The sequence below is a fragment of the Cinclus cinclus genome, chromosome 6, assembly GCF_963662255.1.
Source record: "Cinclus cinclus chromosome 6, bCinCin1.1, whole genome shotgun sequence".
Classification (NCBI taxonomy): Eukaryota; Metazoa; Chordata; class Aves; order Passeriformes; family Cinclidae; genus Cinclus; species Cinclus cinclus.
In genome coordinates, this window is record NC_085051.1 from 42,347,410 (window position 1) to 42,368,593 (window position 21,184).

A 21,184-nucleotide genomic window follows, 5' to 3' on the forward strand; every position below is an offset into this window, starting at 1 on the left:
GTGCAGTGTTCCTGGTGTGGCATAAAGTAATAAGCAAGTCACTACCACCGCTACCATCCACACTTGTCACGCTCTTCAAATGCTCTCAGTGTTTAGCTGCATTTGTTAGGGCCATTAGAGTAGCCACAGTAGCTAGTGGTGGACACATTCAGGAGTTCACTTTGAAGCGGTTGCCCTGTGATTATGTTCTAAGAATTAGAAAGAAACTTCTTCCAGAGCAAATTATATCAGACCTGAGGCTATCTAGATAACAGGTAGTGGAGAGCAGCCAGGCAAATTGCCAGGCAGAAGTGGAAAGCATGTCACCAGTCTAAAGGAACACTCACCTTCATCGCAGACAAACTGAGATGACATCTGATGTAGGTCTGCCAGCTGCTCACATTTCCTTGCCTTGATTTCACCTGTGGCGGCACAGGCAGGAGAGCTGGCTCTGCACGTGGTCAGGACATTCTGCTTTGTTTGAGTACTCGGCAGTCCATTGACCTGGCGTTTTACAACGAACTCAAAGCACATTTATCCAGAACACTGGGAGACTGGGGGCTGGAGGGCTGTTCCAGGAGCCGAACTGAAAGAAGTTGATGTCCTCATCATTTATGGCTTAATCAGTTTAATCATTGTGTTACCAGGGCATTACAAAAATAACAACTAACTTCCAGACTGGTCGATACTTTTATAAGGTTTTTTTGTACATTGACCTTTTAATACACAGCTGTGTAATCTGCCCTGATGGAAGAAAAAGTCATTTTATCACATTGGAGGGGGAAAAAAAAAAAAAAAAAACCAAAGAAAAAGAAAAAAAGTTTTGGCATGGTATTACCACACTCCACACAGTAAAGGAAGCTCATAACAAGTGTACTAATTAGAGGATTAAAGGAATGGATACAGAGTCAAAAATCCCAGGAAATCAAATTTCCTCAAATTTCCAGGGATATTTGCAAGGCTGTGGGTGTTTTCTGTGTGTAGTTAAACAGTGCTGAAACATCCACAAAAGCAAGGACCTTCTTTCCACAAGCTTCAATGTATGATTGAAATTTAAGTACTGTGAAGAATGTCATGTGAGGAAACAGGGAAATTTGAGGGAGAGGTGAACAAAATGGTTATTCAAGGAAAGAACGAGTGAGGGAAAACTTGTCGCATGACCCAGCCAGTGTATGCTAAAGAAATCAAGGGCAGGGGTGATATGGGAGAATGAATTAATTTTGAAAGTCCGTGGTCTGGGGACCAGGTGCACAGTGACAGAGTTAAAGGCCTGGGACACAAGTGGATTAGACAGTAGTTTCTGAAGTAGCAACAGCAGGAAGCTCATGCAGGAAATAAGTAGCAGACAACATCTTCAGAGACAAATATCCTGTTTTCCTACAAACTTTCCTAGTTAAGAAAGAGAAAGAATCCAAATAAATCCCATATAACGAAGTCATCAGATTATTTTTTTTACTTTTTTAAGTAAACAAAATGTTCTTTTGAGTTCTGTGAGAGGCATTATTGGGTTTAAAATAAGAAAAATTAACACCACATTTCCCACAACTGAACTTGCACACCCCAAGGGTTTTACTGCCCGCTCTGGTTTCCTTTGTTTTGTTAGTTGTGCTCCACATCAGAAACAATGAAAGCTTTTGTTGTTGTTGTTGTTAAGAAACATCTTTCAAATTGAGCTGTAAACCACTGCTGGTGTATGTGAGCATGGATGTGTGGGGGTGTGTGAACAAGCTTGTTTGTGACAGAGGAAGAGTGGATACATGTGTAATAGGGGAAAAATGAGAGCTAAGTAAGAAAAATCCAGTCTAGAGTAGAATTAAGCAGTTGTGAAACAGGATTATAACAAGATGAGGTTATTTTTGTGATTTTAGTCCAGTTGGGGAAGTAGGAAACCTAGAAATTCTCTCAGTTAATAGCAAGGCAATTTAGAGTTCATTAAATGCTCTTGGTTGTTTGGCTGTTTGTTTTAAATCTCCCAGCAACAACGGGAAGAAGATCTGCATAAAGCTATAGGAGGGAAAAGGTCCATGAGAAAGAGAAAGAGAAAAAATAAAAGAAAGGGAGGGGAAAAAAAGAAGGAAGAGAGAGGAGAAGAAAGAAGAGAGAGGAGAAGAAAGAAGAGAGAGGAGAAGAAAGAAGAGAGAGGAGAAGAAAGAAGAGAGAGGAGAAGAAAGAAGAGAGAGGAGAAGAAAGAAGAGAGAGGAGAAGAAAGAAGAGAGAGGAGAAGAAAGAAGAGAGAGGAGAAGAAAGAAGAGAGAGGAGAAGAAAGAAGAGAGAGGAGAAGAAAGAAGAGAGAGGAGAAGAAAGAAGAGAGAGGAGAAGAAAGAAGAGAGAGGAGAAGAAAGAAGAGAGAGGAGAAGAAAGAAGAGAGAGGAGAAGAAAGAAGAGGAGAAGAAAGAGAGGAGAAGAAAGAGAGGAGAAGAAAGAGAGGAGAAGAAAGAGAGGAGAAAAAAAGAAGAAAAAAGAAGACTATCCATATGAATAAAAGCTCTTTCTGTGCTGGGCTTCTTTTTACAAGATTTGCTCTTGTAGGTTTCTATATTGTAACAGCTGGGCTTCATTTTCTCACCATTCCTTCTTAAGCAAAAAACCCAGGGATTTTAGTGGGACCTGGTGCAGATTACAACAGCTCAGGGTAACTAATCAACTGCTGTTGGGTCACAAAGAAAAGATCCACTGCAGGAAAATAGCAGGAATTGTTCCCCTCTTTCAACTAAAGTGCTGCTGAGTACAGCTTCCTTCTGGCAGTTTTCTGTGCTACAAATTTTCTTTTAAAATCTTGTTTACTTTTCCAGCAGTGATTCAGGCAGTTACTTAAGGTCCTGCAGCTAAATCAAATATTTAATTTTCATCTAGTGTCAGTGAAAGATAACAGAGCTCGGCAGGTACTCAGCACGAACAAATTGAGATTTCGATTACTACAAGCACTTCTATGTTCTCAGATAGCCATAGATACAGTCTGTCCAGACAAATGGTAGTTAGCAGGAGACATTCTTCCTAAGAACAGTTTTGTCCTGCTCCTTTCCCAAGGCTGCCAGCAGAGCTAAGTGTTTCCTTGCCAAGCACACACTTGACTCCACTGGGCTGAATCCCACCACGTCACTCAGCCGGCATTTGAGAGCAATCTGCCCTCACTGCTAGGACAGCACAGGGCTGGAATACTCACCTACAGGTTAACAAGTCAGCATTCCATTTCCAGCCCTGCAGAGCCATCCAATTACTCACCATGCAATTACTTGGTAGTCAGTAAATAAAATTCACATGATCAGAAAAATACTGCTTTGTTAGGGAAAGGAGGAACAGGATAAATAGAAAATTAGGGGGTTCTTTTCCAGTAGAGAAAAATATTAGTTTCAAAATTTGTATCCATATTTCTTTTCCAGTTCAGGGATGTTTGTCTGGATCCATTTCTAGCCTTAAACTGCAAGGATGACTTACCATCTAAAAAAAGCCTCACATTTGTGCAATGTGTCTCAAGCCTTTTTCAACTAATTCAGCCTACGGACTCCAGAAGCTGGGCCACCTTAGATTAGGTATACGTGTTGTTAGCAACTGGCAGTGTGTAAGGGAATAAAAGTATTACACACAACCTAGGTAATGGCTGAATTCTACCTGTTAGCTTTAATAACTTCAACAAAATAAAATTACTCAATCCTAGCAAACCTGTTGACTCTCCAAAGCTGGAAAGGATGTGAATTTACTTTTTCCTCAATACTTAAAGCCACCATTTTACAGGCAACTGAAATAATAATTAAAAGAAAATTAGCCTGCTAGTACTGGAGGTAACTTTAATTCTATTGCTCACAATAAGTACAACGCAGAAAAATCAAACCCTCATTATAAAAGATACATCAGGTTTAACACATACCTCACATTTACACAGAAAAACCTAGTGGTATGTTCAGCTTTGCAATATGATGAAATATGAGTGCTTTCTACATGGCAGAGGGAGACGTGGTGGTGCCACGTTCCTTCAGGTTCAGCTAGCCTTGGGGATCAGAAAATCTAGTGTAAATTCGGACAGCTGTAAAATCATGTGGGAACATTGGGTAGAAGGAGTGAAAGAAAAGTTTTCTAAGGATGTGTTCCCAGGAAATCCCACCTATTTGCACGGCAAAGTGCTCACGGTAATCTGAAAAAGTAAGAGAACTGGGCTCCAGAGTTTTTGTTCAGAACAAGTATATAGGCCACGCAGACCGCTGCCCTGGCTCAGCAGCAGGTTGCCCCACCAGTCCCCTTTCTAGTAGTGCAGTGAGAAGTGCTATAAAATGCATGTAGATTCTTTAGATAGTCTACAGATAGACCCTATGGATATATAGGTAGGTTTCTGGTGTTTTTCTATTCTAATATTTGCTGTCCAAAAGGGCTAGGATTATGCAAGTGTACTTGCAACTCAGCTGAACACATTTTAATTTCAGGATTTTTCTTATTATGTTCCATCTCAGTTTTCCTTTGTTTATATTTATCCTGCCTATCCTCCTAAATATTTCCTTTGCCCTGACCCCTCCCTTCTTGGTATTCATGTCACACAATTTTTTCAGACTGCTAGCATCTTTCTATTCCAGCATCCCAAAATTAAAACAGATTTAGAACCTTCTCTCATGAATCAAACACAACATGAATAACACATATCTTAAAGATGACTCCTCTCACAGAGCTGGACCTGAGAGGCTGACAAACTCACAGCTTAGGACTTCACAAATTAGGTCAAACAACTGTAAATTCAGCTGTGCATTTCCTGCCTTTTTTCCCCGCATGAAAACATATATTAATAAACTGATGCTGAGAAACTCCAAAGAGCAAATCATAGAGTTTAGCCAGCTGAACAAAAGGCAGAACCTCAATTTGAACACACAGATCTGAAAGTGTTTCTACCCTTTGATTTTTGATTTTTTTTTGTGTTGACAACAGAGGGGGAAAAATCCCCTCTCTATGACAAATGCGTGATATTATAGAAATTCGTTTCTCTGCAAGTGTGAAAGCACTATATCATAAGGGGAAGGCAGGAGATGTCTTTGCAGGTTCTAGCCTATTATTTCACATTTATCATGTAGACTCTTCGGATTAAGAAGCTGGCATGACTCAAATGTATCCTACTTGCTTAAGTACCATAGTATTGGAAAGAAACATTCAGTGCTTCATGTTTCTTCTGTATTACAATAGTATTAGTTACAAACCACGCATGGAGACCGATTACTTTGCCCCGGAGCTATTTGACACTCCAGGCTAAATAACTACTAACTGTCTCAGAACAAAGACAAAAATTAAATGCACAGCTGACTCTTTGCAAATCTTGACTGAAGGCTGGGAAACAGCATGTCCACCCTCAAGCTTTCAAGGAGACCTATGGGGAAAGAGTGTGGAGGAATAAAGGAAAGGCATGGGAATTATTTTGTAAGACGGTATGATTCTCTAATTGCTCAGGAATTAAGAGGTAAGATGTAATTAGTCAGTACAACTAATTCATTGTTTAACCTTGACAAAAACCCTAGTGATTGATTCTGCGCTCAGGCTTTCCAGTACACATATTCAGAATATTATCTAACACAAATCAAGCCACCCAGATTTTTAAAGGCCTTTAGGAACTCTTAGAGCTACCAACTGTCTCAGAGTAGTACACTCTTTAGGAGGTAAAGCACTCATTTAACTGCAGCCACATTACCAAGTGTTCTCACACACAACTTCTAAGCTTAAGTACCAGCTGCAAAGAAGTCATACCCAGAGAACCCTTTCCTACTACCTCAGTGTTCCTTCACAGTGTTCCTCCCTTTTGAGGGCAGTCAGTCTGAAACAAAGGATGATAAGGATGACTGTCATCTTTGTTGTGATATATTTGCTTGAATGCCAAATGTTGTTTTAAAGACTGTTATTTTAGCTCCCTAGACGGGACAGAATGGATCATCAGCACTGAAAGTACCAATGTATTTGAGCTAAAAAAAAAGTTCTCCTACAGAATGCAGCAGAAACAAGCTAGGGGACAATGAATATGAAAAGAAGTAAAAGCTCCTATTGTCTTTAAATTTCCTGGTCCCGGCTGCCATATTGTCTGGAATTTATTTGGTATAAGCAATATGGCCTTTCAGATTTGAAAGGAACCATAATCCCAAAAGATATTCACTACCACCATCGCTCCATCAAGAATAGCCCAAGTCTTTCTCAAGAGCACATACCTTGCACTGTGTCCAGACCTTTATGTAGAAAAAAATATTTTAAAATAAATTCTTTTCTTGTATGTCTCTGCAGAGGCAGCTCCACAGCCAAGCTCTCAGCTAGAAACTCTAGTATGGGAATCAGAGTCCTTTTGTTCCTGCTGGGTCAGGGCAGTGTAAATTTACACCTGCCTCAGGTTTAACTTAGCAATTAGTAATTATTTGGTAAATTAAAGAAGGTGGGAGAGTTTCCTCTCAAATAATGCTATTATTAAATAAAAGAAAAACTGAGTGCTAAATGAACTGAGCATGTTATTTCTGCCCTCGTAGAGTACCAAACAGACTAGTGTAGGTTTGTAGAATTCTAGGGGTTGAATTTGCAAAGACGTCTTAGAGTCTTCCATTCTCAACTTTGCTAATGCTGTGGTTGACGTTTTGCCGTGAAAATCCACTTTCTTTCATAACTTTTCTTCTGCCTTGAAAATCATGACTGGCCCAGCTATAACCAACAGTCAAAGACAATCTTTTCCCAAAGCTGACCAGCATCAAGGAGCATGTGTTCCTCTGTGTTGAACTGCACAGCTCTACTTGGTCTAACGAAAACAGCCCCATATCATAAGGATCTGAGGATGTCTTGTTTGTTCCAACTAATGCATACACATATCTTTTCACTTACAAAAAAACCAGCAGAAGACAGATCAGTTCTAGGTTAATACAAGCAGGTACTTTTTGTTGGCTAGGTATAAGGTCCACCTTATCTCTTCAGTAAAAAAACAACAGCCCATAACTTTCCTGTACTGAACAAGGAATTCAGTTTTATGGGGAGAGTTCAAAGGGAGGGCATTCACTGAATGACAAATCCCAGGGGAAGGCAAAGATTTAACAGGTTTAATGAGATTCACTTTGAATTTCTTCTAATCTGCATCCCAGCTAGTGCATAAACAAGAAAAGGGGCTGGTCCAGAGCCTGCTGCCATTCAAAGACAAGCAAGAAGCATTAACCTGTATTAAGGAAGACAAGAATAAGTCTAGGGGCTTTTCCTTAATGCCTGACATCTGAAACCAAGGTTCTTCTAACATAATTTCCAAATATTTTTGATTTTGGCTTAGTGCCTGTTTGATGTAGCGATAAAGCAAAGCTCTCATATTTAGCATACTCAGAGAGCTCCCAAAATACTAACGGCAGAATCTCAGTCCCATTTATACCAGTCCACAAAACTGGTGGGTCGGCCTCTTCACGGGAATCTGATCATTATGAAATTAACTGTATGGGAGCTGAACTCATCAGAAATTCAGCCCCTTAACATACAAAGAGCATGAGGTGCCTTTTCAGGCATGGATGTGCACATGTGTTTTAGGGTAAGGAGTAAAGGATAGTAATGTTTGAACAGATTGAATCCAGAATTTAAAAAAACAAAAACAAAACAAACAAACAAAAAAAAGCAGCATTATAAGGCAGTTTCACAAGAGTCAGTTAAAAACCAGTGAAAGCTGTAGGCCTTAAAAAATGAGTGCCAACAAAACAAACAGCAGTACTTTGTTCCCTATATGTGAACACAGATTCTGATAGTACCATTTGTTTTTAAGCCTCAGGTTATATACTTGGTAAGTCTTCCCTTCATTGGCAAATTGATGCACTGTTTGTCTAAGTCTGGGTTAGGGCTATGCCAATTCCACTCGATCTGACCCTTTTTCCACACAGAGCTCAGCACGTGCCGCCCAGGCAGCACTCAGCACTGCTTGTCTGCAGCTGTCCTCTGATCACCCTGCCACAGAAGGGCAGCAAGAGCCAGTCCGTGCCCGAGCTTCACATGAAAGCCCAGAGTGCCAGGACTGCAGCTGTAATATGCAGGACCGAGTCCCTGCCTGGCAAGAGCTAGGCAAATGCAAGGAAGAGAAAGAGGTTTGCGCAAACTAATACTCTGAAAGAGAGTGGGGAAATACCACTCCTCTTGTGCAAGCTTAGCAGAAATTCAGCAGTGCCCAGGGTCACCAAGGCCCACCTGGCAGCAGTCTCCAGACATGTGCTAGAGGATCTCTAGTGCAATACCAATTCAGAGAGCACGGTTCCAGCTGCTGGGCCACTGATCATCTGACATCCTGCAGCTGCCCAGTTATTCAGAAAAAAAAACAAACCCAAACTCTTAGAAAAATGCCCACAGGTCAGAATGCTGCTTAAGCAGCAAGACCTACTTAGGCCTTTTGCATGAAAGGTAAAGATCCACAATTACATAAATGAATAAAGAACTCTCCAGGAATAACGTCAGACCTGGAAGAATTAGAGTTGAAATAGAAACTATGTGGTGTTGTAAGAAATTTTTTTTTTTTAAAGTAAAAAAGTCATCCAAAGGAGCAGCTACATTTCCCTTGCTTTCCTGAGTAATACTGAAGAAGTGGTGGAGATTAAAGATTCTCATCTTTTATGGAAATAAGTCCAAAAATCTGAATTCTTATTGTAAACTTTACCAGTATCAACTAACACTCTACAAGTAACTTCTACAACATAACAAGATATTCGGTGAGTATTTAGTATACATCATTTAGTATACATTCAGCGAGTGTTTAGTACACATTGCCTGAATTACCAGTTTCCTTCAAAGACCTACAGAGGCAACTTTAACACATATTTTTTCTTCTTTAAGCAGAGAATAGACTACCACAAAATGTCATCTTGTATGCATCCCAAGCAAAAAAACTCAATTATATTTGTAAATATATATTTATAAAAGACCAAGAAAGAATGCTGGCTATTGATTTTCCCACCTGGGATCTTCAAAATCCTACGACTACTCTAAACCTTATTTATATGTAAGTGATTTTTAAAATGGATTTTGGACTAGTCAGTGTGGTCTAAGGTTTAAAGGAAAGGGCTGGGAAACAGGAAATATGGGAGAATTGGGTTGGATGAAAGCCTGGATAAAAGCCTGTGGTTTGTTTGCATGATTCTCAGTTAATAATAAGGAGGATTGGGTGTCTCAGAAAATTCAAAAAAGGGAAAGAAAGCTTTATCCAAAAGAAAAACAAAACAAAACAAAACCAAGAACCTTCATATGAAGGTAACTGAACTTGTAAATACTATTGGAAAGTAGTTATGTCTCATCACTTAAAACTGGAATGGAGCCCTAGAAGCTGTTCTCCAGGGAATTCTATGTAGAATCAAAGAATTGTAGAATGTTACGTGTTGTAAGGGACTGCAGAGATCATCTAGTCCCAGATGCCCCTGCTATGGGCAGGGAGACCTCCCACTACATCTAACATTGCCTTGAACATGGAATGCTGCTATGAGGTCTCTATGCAACCTTCTCTTCTCCAGATTTTTCCAAATTTCTCAACTATCTTCACAGAGGAAATGCTCCTGTCCTCTAACCATCTTCATGAAGCTCCTCTGGACTTGCTCCAACAGGGCCCTGTCCTTCCTCTTGGAGGCTCCAGAACACTATTCCACACTCTGGAGGGGTTTCCCAAAGGCGGAGTAGAGGAGCAGAATCACCACTGTCATCCAGTGACCAGCAATGCCTCTTTTGATGCAACCCCAGGATTGGGTTGGCTTTCCAGACTGCAAGCACATGCTAATGGCTCATGTTGACTTTTTCATCAGCCACCACCCTGAAGTCTTTTTCCACAGGCCTGCTATCAGTCACTTCTCTGCCCAACCTGTAGGTTTGCTGTGGGATTGGTGGGATTGCTGTGACCCAGTTGCAGGACCTTGCACTCCATGTTGTTAAACTTCATGAGGTTTGCATCTGCCCACCTCTCAAGCACGTCAAGGTCCCTCTGGATGACAGCCCTTCCCTCCAATGTGTCAACTGCACCATTCACCTTGGTGCTGTCAGCAAACTTACTGAGGGTGCACTCAATCCCACCAGAGATATTGAACATTATTGGCCCCACTACCAGCCCCTGAGGGACATCACTTGTCACTGGGCTCTACATAAACAAGGAGCCACTGACCCCAAGTCTTTGTGTGAGGCTATCCAGCCAGTTCATCTACCAAGCCCAGTGTCAATTTGCAACAGGATGCCCTAGAAGGGTTGGACCTGTGACTGCAGCAGTGTTGGAACAATATGAACAAAAATCAGTCTGCTGAATGTGAATGTTCTTGCCCTCTCACTGATACCAACCAATGAAGAAGGAAAAAAAAAAACAAAAAAACAACAAAAAAAAAACACCTGTACAAAATCGTTTTATTGTATTATGGAAACGGTAAAAACCGTTCTTTTACTGTTTTCTCAAACCTGCTCTTCTATGTGAGATAGGTATATGAGGTCTGATGTGTTTTGTAATGGTTAACCCACTTAGGGCACACTCAGATACTGGTGTGCGTGTGTGTGTGCGTGTGTGTGCACAAAGGTCTGATCTTTTGACAAATGCTTGGAGAGCAGCCCATTATAAAGGCAGTGATTTTATTTTTAAAGGAGACACTCCAAAGATTCAGGAATAAATCTGCAGGAGTATGGCATTCAATTATTTAAGGTAAAGAAAGGAACTAATATTTTTAAACATTTTACTGTTACACTGCTGATCCCAAGGCTGTCTCTCTTCTTTGGTCCTCTCTCATGCTTACCCTCCTCCTAAACAGCAGACCAACACAAACTCCGAGTGGTTGAAGGCAAGAAGAAGGCAAGTAAAGCTATGCCAATTTGATGACTGCTGCCAATAAAAGTCATCTATTTTCTGTGGTTTTTCTTACCTTTTTTTCTGAATATTATCTCCGTGCTCACATTTTAAGTTTAAAAAGGTTCAGACAAAATTTTTGCAAAAATAATAAAAATAATCAAATTGTTTACATCTCACTGAAGTGCAATTATTTAATGTTAATCAATCTTGTTAGTACTGTTGATTAATCACTAAAATATAACTCCAGACTATCTATTGATATATAGTTACACTTATGATAATGATGTCAGATGAGTTTTCTGAAAATTTTGTGGTTTATAGCTTACTTGCCTTAACTTTGTCACAATTATCTAAATTTTTTCTTGTCTAAAATGTCAGTGTACAATGTCCTCCTTAAATACTACACTTGGAGTGTGTGGAGTGTGAAAACACACTTCTCAGTGTATGAGACATTCTCATGTCTTTAGTATGTTCAGGGTAACAATCATATGAGGCTGTAGGGTTACTGTATACCACTGGAGCCAGAGTTCATGGATTCCTATGAAGGAGATATTCATTTGTAGGATTTTTCTTTCTTTCGCTCATTCCTTCATATTCTGGCAAATTTGCCCATTTAGGGATGCAGGGAGAACACAGAAGAGAAATAACATAAGTTTTAGCAAGATTTTACAGAAATAACTAGATAGATAGTATAACGAAAATTTGGCTGGCTGCAGGGTTGATTTCAGCCATGGCAAGAAAAATCTTCTGAAAATAGAGACACACTGTGTGGCACATATTTTCCTTTAACAGGCTCTGGCTTCTTATGGAATATTTCCTTTAAAGAAGTCATCCTCCATGCTCATCAATGTCTCCATCCTCATGATTAGAAAGTTGATAAAGTCTTAGCCTGTGGAAAGTACCATTACAGTTTGCATTATGTGGTTGCTTTCTCAGAAAAAAATGGTCATCTGCAGTTATTCAACAGCTTACATGAATGTTATTTTTCCTGAAGCTTTCTACTTCAGAGTTTTTATTTACAATATATCAGGTGAAAAATGTCACTCATATTTGCTCTGGCCTTTTTCTTTTGTTTAATTGTCATCATGTCTTCCTTTTTTACCATGGGAAAAATACGCGTCTGCCTGTCTCTGTGTGGATGTATCTCTGTTCTTTACCACATTCTGAAATAGCAATGTAAAATGTCTTGACATTTTCCACAAAAGAAAAAAAAAAGCAATAACAAAAAACCCATCAGCTTCGGAAAGAGTTCATGGTTGGAATGTTTCTGAGGAAGAAAAATTCGCAGAAGATTATATTTCAAAAGAGAGCGATGAATAATGGAAAGTATGAACTGTGAAGTCCTATTATATCAGTTGTATTTAGGTTAACCACATTTAATTTTTTTTAAGTCCATAAATGCTTAAGAAATTTTAAACACATGATGGACTTATTTGTAAACCTACATACTGCCCTGAAGGAGACACTGATTGTTGCATTGTGTTGTGACTCATGTGCATCTCTGATTCAGGCTGCCAGGAATCAGAAAACAAACTAAATAGTGTGTACTGACAGAATTTCTGATAGAGTTATCCTTAGGACACTCCACGGCATTTCTTTTAACACACTGAGATAGGAAAAATAAAAATAATGTGATATAAAACAATTTTAAAGTTTGAAACTTAGCGCTGTTTTCTTCTATTCTGTTAAAAGTAAAAAATACATAGTCCAAGCACACTTAAACACTCAAAGGAATATCCTTTCTCTTTGTTGCTCACTATAATCAAAATAGGTATTCCAACAAATGTACACAGAAACATTTAAGACAGTATGTGAAAGCCCTTTTCCTTAATAAAAATACTATTATTACTTCTGAATTTTTCTTCAAAAATATCACCTTTACATAACAGTTCTTGTTCTCCAAATATCAGAAGTAATCCTGCATGCATGCTACATCTTGATAACACACACATATATATATTTTCAAAGTGAATTCTTTATTGCATGTCAATGAAAATATGTCTACAGTAAACTCAAAGCCACATCAAAGTATCACCATCTGTTTTCTTCTATTGACAAGACAAAGAGGTTTAAGATACATTTAATTATAGCATGATCAGTGATTAAATATATCATGAGTTACAACATATGGTAGTAGTCACAATTAAAAAGTTACTTGGGCTCCTATTTATCTGTCAAGTGAACTGGTTTATCTGCTGATCATAAACGAATGTCAGATGTAATCTAATGGCTTTTTAATGGAAGGAATCTTGACAAAATACTGGCAGATGGTATTCTGGGTAATGATCCAGACTGCAGTAATCTCAGTAATGACTTACCTATTTACCTGGCCCCAAACAAAGAAAGGAGGAGGAGGGAGGGGCCACAAAAAGATTCAAGTAGCCTAGGCTGCTTTAGCATTGAAATGTTCAAATCACTGAAGCAGTACATTCACTTCTGCAGCGGGAGAAAACATGAAATTGATTAAAACAGTACAAACACAACAGGAAGATCTTCCTCCTCCGCAGTCAGTTTGGGAATGGAAACTTACCTAGTTCTCATGGACTTTTTTTCTTCCAGTTGTTGCTCTGAAGTGGTCAGTTGAGGGGAAATTCTGTCCTTTAAATAAAAACATCTCATCGCACCACTGGGCCACCCCAGCAGGCTTTTTCTCAAGGAGTGGTGATCCACTCCAAAACAGAGGCAATAACACTAAGGAATGCTTTAGAAGCCACAAAGGACTGTCATGTGGCCTGAAAATCTTCCTTTTGCCTCACATTGACATGGATCATGATACAGGAAAATGATTATTTTTCTGCTTCCCTTAACAACTCACTGAAAAAATTCTAAGCAAGACATCACGAACTTTAAGGAGTATCCTCTGACTTTGTCACAGTTGCAGTTTCTGAAACCTGCAAAAAGTACTTGTGTCTTGTGAAATTTCTATTCAGATACTGAAAGTTCCACTGAAGTTTGAATTTAATGTTCTAAGTAAATACAAGTGGAAACCCCATGAAGATTTTCATACATAATTAAACATATAATAAGAAAACTCTTGCAATCAACATTAAATAATAAGTCCCATTGGAATAAAAAAGATCTGTTGAACTTTTCTTCTCTCCAACCTCACCTACTCTATACTTCCACTGCTGAAAATAGTGCTGGGAAACTTGTAGATCTGTTGACTTGGAAATATTCGTCCCAATATAAAACAGGATGACCTGAACTTCAGCTCAGCACCAGGGTCACACAGAGTAAATTAAGAGGCCACTACAACCTACTTAGGAGGAACTGGGTGTGATACTGGACTGTTTGCTACAGTATTGGACAACAGAAAAGCAGCATTATACTGAGGTATTCAGATGTTGGTGACAGGCAAGAGAAATATGCTGAGAAAATAGGTCTAATGTTTACATGCACTTTCAGTCAAGCATCCAGCCTAGCCGTTATCAAATTAATCTGTTGTAGAGATGTAATTCTGTTTTTCAGGTGTTTGGGGAAGCACAGCTGACAAAGTTGTGTTATTTTCCATTAGATGTGTTCAGTCTTTACATGAACTACTGTGGACAGTTTCAGCACTGCAGTTGAGCCCATCTGTGAAGATCTGCAAGGATCACTTAAGACACAATTTCTGCAGCTAGCAAAAATCTGCTGCTCCTAACACAGTAGCATCAGCTACAAGATTTTCTTTCTCATGAAGCAAGTGATTTTAATTTCCAAGTATAGTCCACCAATTTCTGATTTGGAAGGATTGGTCTAATTTCCTGTGAATCTCTGAGAAAACTTCAGAGAGATTTGTCTCATAAGACATCTGCTGAAGTCTAATGTATGGGAGTCACTGAGCTCAGACCCTCACTTTGTGTTATGAGTTTTTTACAAAAGGTTGGCAGACATGGGGAAATACGAACTCTAGTAGCTAGGACTGAGCTGAAAATCTGTATGTTTATTCCCAGTCTGCAGAAAGCTGTTTTGTGTTGTTATAATCTGTCCAGAAAGCTAGTTTTAGCTCTGCAGGCTGGCATGTAAAAAACTGTGTTTGAGAACAAGCTCATATGCAGATGACGTGCACTAAGAATACACAGATAAACAGAACAAATTGCTGTATTCTCCCATATCTCACTTGACCTTCTGACAACTGACATCCTGATATCATACTTGAAATTAAGACCTCAGCTATTCTTGTAGCCTTAAGTAAACTCCACAAAACCAAAGACTGAAATGGGGGAAACATAGCCAGTAATATGACAGGTTCAAGTAATATGGGAAATCAGGTGCAGGAAGGATATAAGAAGAACAGGGTTAAAAGAAGATAAGATTTTTAAGAAAACTTCCCCTTCTATTACCTGCGCACCTAACCAATACCTAAGTCACAGTAGATTTTCTATGGAAAACAAAAATGCACACATGGAAAATACGGGAAATACTGACTTAAAAAGAGTAATATTCCTGCCTGCTACTTCTTTACTTTTATATAACAGGCACTTAGAGACAACTAAAACTTTTTATATATTCATATGTTTCATATATATGACCAAAATTGGATTCTCCTTCTCTAGTCAAGTGACATAACAAGACTTACAAATCCTTAGGTCTTAAGGATTTGAACTGGATGCCCATTCAATATGTTTCCATTTCACATTAGCCTTCTAAGACACATTTAAGCTCATTGATTCACTAACATGAACATTAGAAACATACAGTCAAATACAGTGAGTTGACTCATCTGTAATCAATGTTTTTAACCAAGATTTAGGTCATTTGTTTGAAGACTCTTTGGGAAAGGTTTATTATGCCTCAGAAATTCTCTGTTAGAAAGTAAGATTTTGAGCAGTAGTCAGTCATCTTGAGATACAGCTCCATAGATAATCTATTTTCTTTTTTGTTCCTACCAAGGATATCATTTATTCCAGAAAAAAAAAAACAAAACAAAACACTCTCACAAATATTTAGGAGTATCCAGTGTCTAATTTTTGCTAACAAGTTATTTATTAATGTTTCTATTTTCTAATAAAATTGTTATTTCATCACATCTGCCTTCACCTGATTTATACAGCTGGGAAGTAAGAGTCAAGACCTGAATAAAAATACCTGAAGGGTATTTTTATTTCTTCCAGAGTACAGAGTAGCTCCTTATAGCAACAACTCGTATAATAGTCATAATCACCAGCAACCAGACTACAGGAAAATTCTCACAATTCAAAATTCTCCTTTTAGTACTTTTGGGGGTTACTTTTGTGATGTGAACTAGATAATGTAGAGAGAGTTATGTATTTGACTGTTTCAAGGGCTATAAAGGATACTGCAATGAACATCTCTGTTTGGGGAACTAGGATATAACCTTTTTCATGGTCTTCCTTTTGGTGATTTGTTTTGATCTTTCTCACCTATATTCACAAGCAGTTTTTAGATGCGGGGTCCTATAAAACTTACTGTAAAAAAAGATGACAAAGAATAGGGAATTTCTAAAATACAATTATATCACAAAATTAGTTTGTTTAAAAAGTTGCTGCACATCTTTCATTTGATTTTTTTTCCCCCTCTAGCAGCTATTCAGCTGTAGTTCTAATTTTATTTTTAAACCTTTGCCTGGACATTGAAATGGGAGTGGCATTTATAGCTGATGCATTCATAACTGATTTGCCCAGCTTTCATGTGCTGTATACAGATTGGCATTCTTTTTCTTTTTCTTTTTGGAACAGTGTAATTCTGTGCAGACTCAACTACTGTCTTTGTAGCTCTCTGTTTCCCTCCCCTTTACCTTTCTTAAAAGTTGAGAGCAGTCAGATAATAAATTAGTTCCGCCACTTATAAAGGACTTTGCTTGCATTGCTTAAGATCTAGTCAGGGTGACATAAGCTTTTGTATTAAATATAGCTCTAATTTTCCTTGGTCAAATATCAAGATTCCACTGTGTATTAGCAATCAGAATAAAACACAGAAGAGGTATATTTTCCTTTATCATTTATTATAATACAAGAAAAACAAATCTAGAAAGCACATTTCATGGAGCACCATATTTTAACAAAATTTTGCTGGCTCTCCTGCAGTGTATTTTTGACATTTAAACAATGACACACACATAGTACACACAGGCACCTACACCACGGCGATCTTATGAACAGACCCAAAGAGACACCTCTTTCCAACAGACACGCTATGGTGCACAGAGCAATGCCTGTGTGAGGGCATCTGAACGCTAACTGAGTTAATCACTCTTTTGTTAGCGATCTTCATAAGCACACAAGCCTCCCCTGTCTCACCCCAATCTCTCTTCACTGAAGACTCCAAGTTGGGCCCAATTGATTATGGATTTGTCACAGACGTGGTGTTGAGTTGTACAAAACTGGCCAATACTCCCTACCTGACACCTCTTATTGCTTTGGTTATAGTACTGAATGAAAGCCTTAAAAACTCTTAAATCTATACTCCACATCACAGAAAAGCCACTTTCACACATGCAGAAACATAACTTCCCTCTACACACACCTGGATGCATAGCACAAATACCTTTTTGAGAAGTGTTGTAGGTTTCCCCACCAAGATCACCCTCCTAAAAATCACTGCATTTTGTTTTTCAAAGTGTCAGACAGTTGTTCAACAACATGTTTTGTGATATATTTTCTTACTTTTAATAGATGGGGCATGTTTTCCTGCTGCCTTAAATTTATGTCATTGTCTACACAAGGAAAGAGCAAAATGCTAGTTTCTCATCTGCACAAAATGTTTTGCATTCCATTTATACAGTGCTAAATACAGATGCTAAGCACAGAACAATGTAGAATGATAGCCCAGAATAGCTTTTTAGGTTGCTCAAAATGAAAAAATACTGGAAGTTTCCCATGCTAATACTGAGACACAGTATTGGGGTCTCTATTATATACAGTAGCCTTCAAGAATGCTTTCAGGCACCTATTTTGTGAGCTGTTGCTCAACATGTATGTCACACTGGAGCACCTCAAGTAATAGGGTATAGTGCCCTGACAAAGTGAGAATGACACAGAAGCAAATACAGTCTCACAGCAGACTAGACAAGGCTAGCAAGGTAGTAAAATCTCTACCTGGACCCAAAACGATTGTTACAAGAATTTTGGGTATCTGACATATAGCCACTTCTATTATCAGTTGAGGACAATGCATGACATTTCATTTAAAACCTTTTCAATAAAATGTTTTGATTTTGTTGAAAAGAATAAATATGTTTCTGTCAGCCTCCTAGATAATACTTTTTCATTTTTTTTCCTTTATGTCCATTTTACGTTGAAGAAAGCCCTGCTTTCTGAACAAAAGTTTTCTGGGGAAACCCAAGGTTTTGCAAAATGTATTTCTGTCTTGATAATCAGTGAGGGTGCAATATCTTTAAATTTTAACCAGGACAGTCATACATGTTGCCAAGAAAGAAATGAAATTATTGTGCATTTTTATTTGTGGAAAATCAATGTGTTTTTCCCATTAACAGGAGCCAATTTTATAATTCCTGTTTACTATGTGATGAAGAGGCATCTATGAATTACAAAACAAGATAACAAAATTCAAAAGGGGAGAATGGACTTCAAAAATAATTGTAACTTTAGATATGCAAATGAGTATTAACAAACTGAATTACTAATTCCAGCTCTTTCCTCTGAACTAAAGGTATGTTTCAACAGCTGTGTTAAACATTTGCCTAGCATTTCCCATATAAACAGTTCAGACTTCAATGGTATAATGAGAAAAAGAAGAAAGGACTTACTAGTTTAAGTTTTACAAAGGCAAATGGAGTTACTATGGATTTAAAAAGTTTCAGATGACTGAAGAATAGAATATAATAAGGAAAAATGCTGTGCTGGGTATATCAATACAGATTTTCACTTGGATTAATGTCTACATCTTTACTCACCTGAGTAAAAGAACAGTGTAGCAAAAACAGAAGAGATTCAAAGACAAGGAAAGAGTATGAGTTATTGTTTGTCTTAAGCAAACAAAAGCTATGCAAATTTCTATATAGATAATATAATGACCAACATACATACGAAAAATTGGGATCACTTATGTTTAGTGGTTTAGCATATAACAGCAAGAGATGAGAATGACATTGAAGAGCAGCCGATTTAAATATGAAAGAAAAAATCTGTTTTCACTTTGTTTGCTTTGAACTTCAATGGGATATTTTTTATTTCAGTAATCCCCACCTCACAAAATATTTAAATCTCAAAACCCAGAATCAGCCTCTCATGAGGGATGATGAGACATCAGCAATCACTTTAGATGAGGCAAAAATAATATGGGCTGAAGCTAATAAAACTTCTGTAAGTTAAAAATTATTGCACCTTCCCCTGAAGCATCTGATACAGTCAGAGGTAGGACACTGGATTAAATAAAACATGTAGTCTGGCTATGTTACTGTTTCTATGATAAGAGGTTTTAAAAATTCAGTTTTATATCCCAGTTAGTCATGAAGATCTGTAACAATCTTCCACACTGAGCAATGATTTACAGTAACATTAAAGAATGGTAGGACAGGAGAACTAATAGTGGTCTTAGACAGTATTTATATGTGCATGCATATGTATATACATACATAGAAATGTATTATATACATATGGATGCATCTATAAATGCCCACATAGAGAGACACAGACCTTCTGAGAAGTGGGGTTCACTAGGAGATCTGAGGACCACTCTTTACACCCTTCTCCAGTGCACATTACCAACTATGTAAGTGCATGTGTGTCTATGCTTAACAGTGTGTGGAGGAAAATGTGAGAAGAATGGGAATCATGAACCTGAATATGGGAGAAATTACCCATGTTACTGTCATTATTGCAGATCTGTGCTTGAAAACACATTTCCAAATTCCTCCTATACTGGCTAAGTTGACCAACAGCCAAGCTAGAGGAAAGACATAATATTAATGGGCATTGTGAAAACACTTATGTATTTTCTATTCTTTCCTATGTCAGTAACAACACATCATATTCCTCATGATGGGCAGGATGAGAAATTAAAAGAACTAATTTGATTTTTGCCACTTATTCTGTTTATCTGTTTCATGTTTCTGCCAAAGATGAGAGAAAACTTGGATAGTCCATCTCCATATGGGTTTTCATTTGTCAACTTTAATAGGTTAGTTCATTGTAAATCTGCCTCTTCATCAGGCTTGATTAAATAATTTTAGTTTTAGAAATACTTTAACTTAATGTGTACTCTAAGTTCACAGTATCTCTTTCAATATAACAATCCATTCCTCATATTCATTCATATGAAAATTCTGCCATCTTTTACACTCACATTAATTCAAACTATTTGTCCTCCCTGTTTCTCTTCTGGGAAGGTTTTCAAGAGCATGAGCAAAACAGACTATCAACTCATCCAGTAGCAGAACTGCAGCTAATCAATTCTAAGGCTGCAAACGACTTAACTTTCAGATTAACATAGGTTCAGATATCTAAGACAGTGAAAGTCAGCATGAGTACATTTAACAGGGTAAATGACAGGATAGGTTTCCACTTCAACGAGGTAAAATTGTGCATAAGCTCCCCATCCCCAAAATGTAAGGTAATGCAAGGCAACTAACATTAAAAAAAAAAGAAAGAGAGAGAGAGAGAAATAAGTTGGGATTTTCTTAAAGGTAAAAGTGAAATTACCTTTAAGCCTATTGCTGTATGAAAAGAGATGGAGGTGGGTAAAGAAACAGAGATAAGAACCAGAGAACATTGATAAATGTGTGTTGTCAGCTCTTAGAACCAAGGGTTTGGTTGTCATCAGCTGAGTTTTGTCTCATGATGCATGCTCTAGATGGTTCTCAGTGTTGTGTTATAATTAGTCCAGGTATTTCAATTTTCAAATGGTAATGGGCTTATTTGATCACCTTTGTCTTTTTGGTCCAACTCCATAGAATTTAACACTTTTCTCAGCAGGCACAGGCCTGCCCACTGGATACAAACATGCATGATAGCATTACATAGTTAATATACTGTGCAGTGGTGTCCACAGAGAGGACAAATACCAGCAGACAAAGGTTCATCTTGCTCTGAGCAGCCAGTCTGCCTATGCCATGTATTGCATGTGGTTCCTGAAGTCTCTGAACAATAAATTTTCTACCAAGAGAGGAAAATCGCCACACTGCACTGCCCATTTGTATGCAAAGTAATTGCAAACCCCCTGTTCCTCCCACGTTCCCTGCATTGGCCACAGGGGCATAAAGTGTTTCTGATGAAATGTACAGCATTGCCTTTCCATGGAATGCCTTCCAAGCAGAAACGCTTTCTCTGCCTCACCCCAGGACTGGGTCTTCTGGGAAACAGATCTTATCTAATCACCCTACCTGCTTGCCAGCAGCACCTTTTTGGAGAAGCCTGTTCACCTCTTCTGTCCCATTGCAAGAGCAGGAGTGAGATTTTTTTTCACTTGACAATGTTTCTGTGGAGCTAGATTTTTGTTTTCTTTTCCTAGTTAACATTCATTTGACACTGTTATCAAATGTGT